The sequence below is a fragment of the Triticum dicoccoides genome, chromosome 1B, assembly GCF_002162155.2.
Source record: "Triticum dicoccoides isolate Atlit2015 ecotype Zavitan chromosome 1B, WEW_v2.0, whole genome shotgun sequence".
NCBI classification, from domain to species: Eukaryota; Viridiplantae; Streptophyta; class Magnoliopsida; order Poales; family Poaceae; genus Triticum; species Triticum dicoccoides.
Window position 1 is genome coordinate 302,709,367 of NC_041381.1, and position 11,763 is coordinate 302,721,129.

Consider the following 11,763-nt stretch of genomic DNA (forward strand, 5'->3'; position numbering starts at 1 on the left):
TTATGTGCCATCATTGATGTGATAATCATCCATCTATTTCTAAGTAGGATTAGTTACATCCAGCAGAACTAGATCATGATTTCACACTTCTAACCATTAGTAGTTAACTTGTTAACACATTTTTAACGGGGTGTTTATCTTCTAAAAAGAATGTTCATCATGATATATATATTTTCATTTGGCGTAAGGTTTGTAGTGTTTGTACTGTGAGTCCAAAAGAAATATGATAATATGCACAACTTCACCCCATATGTTGATCGTTGCTAAAGCTTATATGTTTGCAAGAACCCTCTCCTTTAGCTTCCATAAGAAAAGAAAAGGCAGGGAGAAGGAAAAAGAGACTTTGTGGGTCCTTTGGCTGGTTGAGAACGACATCTGATTTCGATGAAGAATGTACCCCCACGCGAGCAGCCAAGAGCAGGGATCTTCAACTTAATTAAATACTACTATCTTCGTCTTAATGGGCCTTTCATATTTTTACTTAGATTTTGACCACTTATTTAACTAATAAAATACATAATATATGCTACAAAAAATACGATGTTGAACCTGTATTCGAAAGAGCTTTCCGACAACATAATTTTTGTGGCACATAATTTATATTTTATCAGTTAAATTTATATGTCAAACTTTAGCCCAAAATAAGAGAACCTCCTAAACCCGGATGGAGGGAGTAGCATGAAGTCCGTGTAACGCAACATGAGCATACATATTTCATTAGATCAATATCAATATTGTCCGACATATAACTTACATCCACCTTTAATAGTAGGGGAAACGGATGGGAATGTGGGAGAGGAAAAAACCAAGAAGAAGGAGAATCAACTATACCAACTCCGCTTTAAAACCCTTTAATAATAGAGATCTATGTTGGTTTTTATTTTATACGAAAATCGATTGGGTTAAAAAATTCAATACAAACTAAAAGGGATGGGACCGTGGGGACGAAAAGATCAGGAAGAAAGGGAGACGACTATACCAACTCCTCTTTTAATAATAGAGATGCGAGTAAAGAACACGACACAGGAGCTAGCTAGGTACTCCACCACTCAAGTGCTCCCGTTCTTCTTCCTCCTGTCCACGCCCGGCGCCCCTGCCTCGACGACACCGGCCGTGCTGGACGGTTCTCCATCGCATCCCTCGTTTCCTGTTGCGAACTACAGCACGCGCGCCACCGCTCTCCACTGGCCGGGTAACCCCAGGGCGCGCTTGGTTCATCGTTTAATACGGAGTGGAACATATTTCTGGCAAGAGCGCTTGGCAAGCGAGCGTGGGGATCGGAGCGAGTCTTGCTCCAGCGTTGAGACTGGCCTCCGCTCCACGCACGGTCTCTGCCACCCTGCGCGCCTCCGCATGGCTGCCATCGCCGCCTCTCCGGCGGCTTCGACGCCGTGTCCGGCCGGCTTGGACACGAAGTGCTTATCCCTGTTGAAAGGCGTGGTGTGGTGTCCCAGACGCCGCGGGAGCTCCTCCCGTTGGAGACGCCTGCGGTGTGCGACTCTCTCCTGCCTTGCCTTGGGTGGCGCGGGCAGCCAGCGTGCCCGTACGTCACGGCGTCCTTCTTGGCAGTCGTGTGCAGTCGGGGCGAGGCGGGTGGCACTGCTGGTGGTAGAGTAGTGGACGGGCAGGAGGTGCTCGCGAGGGAGCGCTGGGCGTGGTGTTGGCACTCCGCAGTTCACGGCTTGGTCACACTCCGCACTCGAACGGGGAAAAGATACGGGGGGTGTATTTTACTGCTGTCTGTCCAGTAATATACGTACAACGGTAACTGTCTAGTACGGGTGGAAAATCTAACCGATGTCCCAAGCGCGGCCTTGGTTTGAGAACTCTGCATGCATGTGCGTAGGCCGCAGCATACGAGCGCTAGCTAGCGGATGCATATACGTGTGTATGGTTTCTGCAGATCTCTGCATGATCTAGTCATCATCGATATAGTGCAACACGCCCTCTCATGGCCGATTAGTTCATTCATGAGCTACCTCTAGCACCAAGTTTTAGCTAGTCTGCTTGTTATTTGCTAATGGTTTTAGTCGTGAGTTCTGACTTTGTGCTCATGTCATGTGCTGCTGCAGATCCATACACACAATGGAGCCAGCGGACGAAGTGGAGATTTGGGAGGCCATCTTAGCGGATCCGCTTGATTGGCCTCCATCTTCTGTTACTATTCCTCGTCCAAGCCAGGTATATATATACTACATTTACTCTGCCCTCACGTTTCATTCTTGATCAGCTAGCTCCCTTCCCACAAATTTATGCTGGACAAACCAAGAGTAGTGAACATTACACTAAGACATCAACTAAGCCCATCATCTGCCGAGGCCACAAACAAATGGGGAGACAAACACACAGCGTTTCGCATTTGAAATCTATCTGGCACCACACTCGTGCAAAGCATCCAACCATCAGCGTCAGCACAACCAAAAATCAAGATATTTTTATTCTTATTCATGATAGGTGGAAGAATACTTCAGTTATGTGTATGGCGATGATGACATGGAAATCAACAAATTTGCACAAGAGCCCGAAGATGGGCAGTGCCACCAGCAATATTTGGGAGGTACCATGTCGATTGTTCCATCTTATCTATACACATGTGAACATATGCTTTTTTGTATATTCTCAAGCTAATGCGTGAATATTTGGTGTTTAGAATTCATATTAAACAAAAGTGGGAGGCATGGCCCACAAGTTCCTCGCAAGAGGAGGATATCTGCTTCGGGAAGTGGAGGCAAGAAATTGCACGGTCGAAAAAACAATGAACACTGGACACGTGAAGAAGTGAAGAAGCTGATATTAGGAGATATGGTGAAGGGCGATGGACTAAGGTGAAGCGTCATTACTTCTCATCATCAGTTCGAGAGCCAACACATCTCAAGGTATGTGTGCTAAGGGAATATAAACTGGCTTACATGACACTTTTGTCTGTGTGAAAGAGAATAAAAAAAAATTGAAAGGAGTGGGCTCTCATGCAAGATTCGACCTTTGCACGTGTTCCTAGACACAAAGAGTAAATGTAAAGAAAAGTGAACGACATTATTGAGGAAATCGCTAACTGGTAGCTGCTCGATTAGGTGGTGAGTAGGGGTTAATAGGTTAATCGGCAAGTTAATCTATTAATCGGACGATTTATTTGTTTATCGGCTACACAGTGACAATACGAGTAGCGATTAATCGGCAAGTTAACTGGTTAATCGGACGAATTATTGAACAGGGTTGAGAAGAATGACTAAGGACACTCCCAATTCATTGGCTCTTAATGTGTCATCATAAGTGGTGAAATATATTTTTAAAGACAACCACCCCAATCCATTATCTCTTAGATGTTATATCTAAGTGATGTTGCATTTAATCCGTTTAGAGTTTATGTTTTCATCTCAGCATTATTGCCTAGTAATGAATAGAAGGGAAAGAAAGAAAATTTCATTGTGTAGGGATATGTGTTAAGAGTTGCCTTTCCCACAAACATAGCAAGTATAATATTAAGGAGCTATAAGACTTCACACACACACACACACACACACACACACACACACACACACACAGGAGTTCTCATGCAAGGATCAATCTCTCCACATGCTCCTAAGTACAACGAGTAAACGAGAGGAAAATAAAAGATAGAAAGTAAAAAAAAAAGGACTAACGTAATAGCCAACTCTATTAATACAAGTTCCCTATAAGAAAACGAAAAGTTCACTATATTAGGAAAAAAATGTGGGGGCACTATATTAGTAATTAATGATGACGACTCTTGATGACATAACAGTCTTATTAGCCTTGCTCATATACAACTCTCCTCACCTTCTTCTTAAATGAAATGCCACCTCAATATTTTGTCTATAAAGTAATGGTAATAGGCAAACACTGGAAGTGCCCTAACATAAAATTCAACCTTATAGCCGATCCAAAATCATTAGTAATTAATAGCGATGGTTCTTAGTGATATGGCAACCTTACATAGTCGATTTTGTCTACTACCCTGTACCATAATATAAGAGCGTTTTTTATACTAGTATAGTGTCAAAAACACTTTTATATTATGGGACGGAGAGGTATATTATCAATGATGCTTTATTAAAATTAACTAAAAAATATTAATTTATATAGCATGTTGTTTCTTGTTTCAGGATAAGTGGAGAAATGTCCGGAGAGCTTGTGGAGTCCGTGCGGCTCCAAAAGGAAGGTCATATTCAATATCTTATTTTCTATATAGTTAGCCCATGTGCAATACTACGTACGTGACATTATTAAAAACTATTGTTATTTGATACAGGAGAAGGCACAGAAGACTATGTTCCGGCCCCTAGATTCAAAGTCGGTCAAAGAGATCCGAAGGTTAGCAAAGAAACACAATGTGAAATGAACAACTAGCTGCAAATGACAACCAAATGCTAGTTGAGGCTTTGTACGTTTTATGTAAGTAAATCAACATCTAATGTTGTTTCTTTCAGAACTGGGAAGCATGTAAATATATTATGTAAGAATCACGTAGCAAGCCTGGGCTATTTCGGTGTGTATATATCGTAGATATAAATTACGTATTGTATAAATTCGGTGCACTACAGAAAAATCACAAGCTGTCATGTATCTTCGAGTACGTCAAAACATGGGTTCTCGGCTTATTAATATAAGCTGGGAATTAAACGAAGAACTCACAGCAATAAGATAACCATTGGCTAATACACAAATAAGCCCAGTGTGTCATTAAAAAGATCTCAGCATACAATAAGTACTCGGCATATAATAAGAAAGGCACTCGGCTTACAGTCACTTGTCGGCAAAGTTTCTGGCTTGGCACGTGGCTGCCATCGGCATGCTTATCGGCTAGCTTGATGGCCGTTGGTGTATTAGCCTTCTATAGGTGTCGCGCCATCTTGTTTTTGGGCACGGTCCATCTAGTTTCGAAATACCTCTTCAGGTTGTTTTTGGAGTCCCTATTGGTAGGGAAAACGACTTGGGATGGATTTTAGTCCCACCTTATCGAGGGTATACGAAATTCATATATATCTTCCTATAAATGTAGCCCTTTGGTATTGTTTAGACATGGATTTTGTTTAGTTAGGAATTAACCATAACTGCAACTTCTCGTACTTTGTCTATGTCCATCGGCCAAGACAAGACCGCTTACGGAACCCCAACTTTCACCAATATTCATTCATTCATTTATTCACAATATCTAGATTGAAAAAACTTAATTATTGGTTGTTCTTCGATTGCTTGCATGAATTAGACCTTCATGGTCAGGTTGATCATGTTTCGGCATGGTCAATAGCCCCTCAGAAGTTTTTTTAGTAATTAATAAGGCACAACATCATGGCACATTTGTAGTTGGATTGTCAAAGTCAACTCCATCAAAATCACTAGCTACCATCTCATAGAAACATCAAGACAACCTTGCCCTATCAACACGTTAAGGGAGTGCTTGGTACTGCCCCTCGGAACCCTGAGCACGTTAGAGTCCTCCCATGCGAACACATCTCAGTTTTCTCAAACAAAAAGGACGAGCACTGCCTCATGGTCGGGTTGACTTGGGTGCCAATATGTATGACCAATATGTATGACCTGGGTAGGATCATGTGGATCGATGAAGATTTCCTTGATGTGATGAGCCTCTTGGAACGATAAAGAACTCAAGCGTTTCTTGGTCAGGTGCCTCTTGTACAGCTTCTCAAGTGATCGCCTTTTGCATGGCATCAAACTCCATTGTACCACCAATGCATCGATGCACTAGATGCTCTCTTGGTTGCATTGATGGGCATGCAAGACGCCGCTCTACACCATGATGACACCATGATGACGCCGCTCTACACAATGATCAGGGGATTGAGATGTCAGAACATCATTCAAAAGCTACAATTCACTGGGCATCATTCAAAGAGAGACTTGGCCAGACTGGTGAGATTTCAGATCCTCTAAATCTGATAAACCTCATTACCAGAATTGAGGACTTGCAGGATTTAGAGGCCCCTTTCTCTAAGCAGGCAATTGACTCTGTGGTTAAAAATCTCCACACTGATAAGGCACTAGGGCCTGATGGATTTAATGGAGATTTCATTAAAGCTTGTTGGAGCATCATTGCTGAAGACTTTTACAAGTTGATTGATGATTTCTATCATGGGATAATCTCTCTGCAGAGTATTAATGCCTCTTTAATCACTCTCATTCCAAAGAAGGACAATCCAGTTACTGCTAATGACTTCAGACCAATTTCTCTGCTCAATTGTTCCATCAAGATCATTACCAAATTGTTGGCAAACAGGCTACAGACTGTTATTCTCAAGATTGTGCACACCAACCAGTATGGTTTCATTAAGAGCAGAACCATTCATGATTGTTTGGGGTGGGCTTTTGAATATTTACATCAATGTCAGCAATCCAAGCATCCTATTGTCCTCCTCAAATTGGATCTTGAAAAAGCTTTTGATCTTCTTAATCATAAAGCAATTCTTGCTATCCTATAAGCTAGAGGATTTGGAGAGAGATGGATAAATTGGATCTCAATGCTGCTGTCTTCAGGCACTTCTTCTGTCCTGCTCAATGGAGTGCCTGGGAAACTTTTTCATTGCAGACAAGGTGTCAGATAAGGATACCATGTTTCTCCTTTACTCTTTGTACTGGCAGCTAATCTCCTGCAATCAATTCTCAATGAAGCTATGCATAATCATCTAATCCATCCTCCTATAGTCAGCCAAGCTTGCCCAGATTTTCCTGTGATTCAATATGCTGATGATACAATCCTAGTTCTGCCAGCTGATGTTAGACAAGTTGCTCAAGTCAAAAACTTCATTTTGCACTATACTGCTTTTACTGGTCTAGGAGTTAACTATGAGAAATCTTTCATGGTGCCAACTAATGTGCCTGACTCTCAGATCAACACTTTGCTTCATATTACGGGATGTCAGCAAGGTCACTTCCCCTTCACCTATTTAGGTCTTCCTATTGGCACATCAAAACCAAAAACTGAAGATTACAACCCAATGATGCAAAGAATTGAAAGAAGGCTTTCTTGTTGTTCTACTATGTTGTCATATGATGGAAGATTGCTGCTTATCAAATATGTTTTTGCAGCCCTGCGAATCTTCTTCATGTGTACTTTGGCACTTTCCATAGGAGTTATTCAACAAATCAACAAATACTTGAGAAATTTCCTATGGAAATTTTTTGGCATGGAAGATAGAGGGACGACTCTTATTGCTTGGTCCAAGGTTTGTATGCCAAAGAAGCAAGGGGGCGTAGGTATACTGGATATTGCTCTCCATAATAAGGCTCTGCTCATGTAAAACCTCTTCAAGTTCCTTAACAAAGAAGATATACCTTGGATTAAGCTGATCTGGGAGAAATATTACCATACAGAACCACCAAGAGGAAAAGCTGAAGGTTCTTTCTGGTGGAAATCTCACATTTGCCTCCTAGATAGGTTTAAGCAAATTAGAAGGTGCACCATTGGGTGTGGACAATCTGTTCTTTGTTGGAAAGATAATTGGACTGAGAATAATATTCAAATTACCCTTCCTCATCTTCACTCATTTGTAGTGAATGATGATCAATCTGTTCTAGATTTCTTTGGGGAGGATGATTGGACTGAACATTTTCACCTGCCTCTCTCCATTGAAGCCTTTGAAGAATTTAATCAGCTTTCAACCCTGGCACCAACATTACACCCACACAGAGAGGATAATTGGAGCATCATTAGGACTGCTGGCAGGCCATCAGCAATCCACATTTATAATCTACTTCTAGATAGGCATGAGGAGCACCCCTTTTTCAGCATTATTTGGAATAGCTCAAGCAGACTCAAGCACAAAATCTTCTTTTGGCTAGTGGCTCATTGTAGAATCAACACCAAGGCTCTTCTTCTCAGAAAAGGCATGCAACTAAATGACATATATTTCCCCAACTATAATCAGCAGGCAGAGGAAACAACTATGCACTTATTATGGGACTGCAGTTTTGCACATGATTGCTGAAATTCCTTGATTCCAAATAGGAATAGAGGCACATCAGTTTATGAATATACCACACTAGCCACACAGCTCTTTCCAAAGCAGTTTGCAGTTGAGATCATCATTTTGGGTTGTTGGAACATATGGATGCAGAGGAATAATAAAGTTTTGAGAGCAATTCCGCATTCAGTCCAGTCTTGGAGATTTCACCTCAAGAAAGACTTAAAGCTCCTTAGGCATAAGATCAAGCAAAAGTTTGAAATCCGATTTTCTCAGTGGATAGATCATAATCTGTAATCATGAGTTTCATTCCTCGAGCAGGCATTGGCTAGCTCCCTAGCTGAAGTTTATCCCTTTGGGGATTTGTATTATATTGTACTATATTTATTTTAATATATTTACCGTAGAACAACTGTTCTACGGTGTTGGGTAAAAAAACACTGTTGGTGCCTGGCATCCTAAGTTGTCAGTAGGCATAACGCCGACATGAACTTGGCATAACATGGGCTCCCCAAGACATCATGGTAGGTGGTCGTCAAGTTGGTAACCTCAAAACATAAGGTTTCGGTCCTGTAATTATCAAGGGTGCCGAAGGTGATAGGTAGGTCTAATTGCTTGAGTGGCATGACCTGTTGTCTAGGGATGATCCACTAACCTTCTAAGAGCGGGGAATTCCCATCCCGCAAAGGATACTGGAAGAGCTCTCACAATACATTAATATCTTCTTGAGCCGGACTCCGGCCACAATGTGGTCAAGGACTAGCAGTAACCTCATTGGCTGAAGGATGTGCTTCGGGTGGTTGGCTGGTAGGAAAATGACCGGGACCTCAGACCACTTGAGAAATTGGAGCGCTTCAGGCTTCTCCGCATCGATCTTCATGGTTCCTTGCACCACCAGAGACAAAATACCACCCAATCGCTCTAGGAAGATCTCCGAGACCTTCTTAGATTTATTATTTAGCAATCCACAACTAATCTTGGATGCTCTAGAACCGGCACCCGACCTTCTGGTGGATGCCCAACCCATAAGAGTGAAAACCTAAATTCAGCATTGATCAAATTCTTCAGTGATGCTCATTCACTTAGCAGTTGTAGACTTTGGTGTTTCCTCACTAGGATTCTCTAACGTTCTTCCGGAGGAAAAAGGATTGCTCACACAAACTCTAGTCCAAATTTTGTGGAGCAAGGCCAACCATCTAAGGTTGAGGTAGGGGTCTATTTATAGGAGATGGAGCAAGCCCGAGGGATAATTTGACCATTGAATATGCACTCACAATGTCATCACGACACCCGACTAGCGGTTGGATTTCAAAGCCACTCACTCATGTGGACTGTCTCGTCATTCAAGACATCCAGCTATTTGGTGTTTTTTTCATAGTGATCCATTTAATATTGCTAACTAACCGATCATCAAAATGCGAGATCAGAATTTCAATTTTATGCATATATCGATTCAAGATATATAGTTTTTGTCAATACAATAACAATACTTATTTATGAGTGCCCAAATCTAAACACATTTAGTGATGTTTCTCGCACAATTACACTGGCCACCTAGATAGCTAAATAGAAGGAAACTAAGAGTAACAATGAATGGCAGCAAGTATTCGTTATGTTTCTCGAATTCCTCTATTTTTCGCAAAACTTTCTTTTTATAGTTTTGTACATTTTTCAGTTAAATAATTGCATATTATTGCTAGTTGGTAACTTTGTTTTGAGGGATACTACCTGGTAACTTTTCTAGGCTGTTTATCATGCATTTACCTTTTACCAGTTCTTCAGCGAAATATGCAATGACATAGCTTTAATTTATATTCAAATGCTGATAAATATAAAAGACAAATCCAGTGAGCGACTGTAGCCAAACATACTATTCACACCGCCGTCCCTAGTTGATCCTAGCCGCGCCGTTGGCCACTCCGGCCACGACGACCACCGCTGCTTGCTTCGCTTGTCACTCCGACTGTGGTGTACTCCATAATCCCGAGCTCCCAGCCACGTCGCTTGCTGACCTTCTCTTCAAGAGAGGCCACGCCTTCGAAGATCGAATCTGGCGTTCTCTGAAGCTTCCGATCAACTTCACGGCAGAACAAGGGCAGCGGGAATTCTTTCTAGTGGCTGAATTTACTCGATCCAAGATCAGACTCACGGAGGATTCAGTCGGTACACTTCTTCTCTCTTGCTTTGGAGGAAGAGCGTCTCAATTCAAAGTTTAGAAACTTAGTGCTAACCTGCTCAAATTCTCGATCTCTTCCATCAATGTTGGTTTTGCTATTTATAATGGTGGAAATGTCTCTTTGCCTGAATTCAACCTTGTTTTCCTCCTTTGGGGACCAAATGGTCTAAAGCATCATTCTTTGTCAGATCCCAATCAGGATGAAGGGTGGACAGTGGTTTCTCGTGCAAGAAATTCAAATTCATACGCTGATGCAGTTCGAGCTCCAAGGTACATCAATCAGTCTGCAAACACCTCCCAAATTCAAAGGCATTCTAGAGCACGATCAACGGTTGCAGTTACTACCGTTTTTGACAGACTTCAATTCCCAGTTACTGGCAATTCTGAGACAGGAAGTCAGGACATTCAAACTGGTCAAGGTACAAATGCTGCGATGGCAGATGTTCTGTGGCCCAGGCAGGCCCAGCCGAAGGCCTTTTGCGTCCGATGTCTTCTGGAGGGCCATTTGAGGCCGGACTGCGTTAATAAAATTAGATGCAAAAACTATAAGTGGTGGGGCCATGTTGCCAGTGGCTGCTATTTGGCCTTCCACTCTCTCGTCTTGTCAAATCAGCAGTCTGCCTCAATATCTGCTCCTACCGCGACAATCCCGGCTAATGATGCGATTGTGGTGCCTTCTTCGAGGAATGCCATCGTAGAGCCCGACAATCAAGCGCATAGAGTTATCCCCCCACCTAACAGCCTTGATGCTCCTGCTCCTCCGACCTGTAGCTCGATCTCTCTGCCTCTGCCACGTCCACTAACTGCTAGTCAACTTCTGCAATCCATAGTGGTGAGAGGAGAGCTCATAGAACAGGCCATGGTGAACTTCCCCTTTGACCCTACTCCGCTCCTTCCGCCGCATCATCAAGCGCTGCAGATCGAAGGGAGGCCAGCTAGGGTGAGGGTAATCACTGATCCAGCTCCGCTGTGCCATGAAGATTGGGCCATCGCCATTGTCGTCCCAATGCCAAACCAGCGGGTAATTTTCCCCAATGTCAGGAAAATCATTGGCGAGTTAATCACTGAGGTTAAGCACCTAGCAGTACAAGAAATCTGTCCATGTCCGTTTGGTCAAGCTTATGTCAGACTCCGCACCCCTTTCGACAGATATTCTTTGGTTCCCCAAAGCCCTCATGCTTTCAGAGATGTTCATATTATTTTCCAACGACATAACCAAGGTCTAAACTGGAGAAATCTGGCGCTAAACATGGACGTCTGGGTGCTTCTGATTGGTTTTCCATTTGATAAGAGAGAAATTCATGAACTGGCAAATGCCGTTAGGAGTTTTGGAAGGATGTTGCTATGGGACAGAGCCAGGAGCACTCAGGCTGCATTCATGGTAAAAATTAGAGTGGAAGAGATGAGGGATGTGCCTACAAGCATTGTTGTGGGAGAATCTGATGATACCAATTTTGAATCTTGGACTATACCAGTGGTAGTTGTTCAACAAGAGGTTCTCAGAGGTGTCCCACCGGATGAAGATCTAGTTCCAGCTGATGGCAATCCTCATCCACAACCTGCTAATAATTTCTTTCACCCAAACCAGCTGAATCACTTCATTGGACCAGTCCAAGAGCATCAAGCACATGATTTAATGGATGGCAA

The 11,763-nt window shown here is 42.6% G+C and overlaps 1 long non-coding RNA gene across 1 annotated transcript; it reads left to right on the forward strand.

The window, feature by feature from the left end:
- Positions 1-2,105: 2,105 nt before the first annotated feature.
- Positions 2,106-2,877, forward strand: LOC119304325. Its single transcript, XR_005148217.1, has 3 exons — positions 2,106-2,181; positions 2,455-2,557; positions 2,651-2,877. It is a non-coding gene; the product is annotated as an uncharacterized LOC119304325 (long non-coding RNA).
- Positions 2,878-11,763: the final 8,886 nt, after the last annotated feature.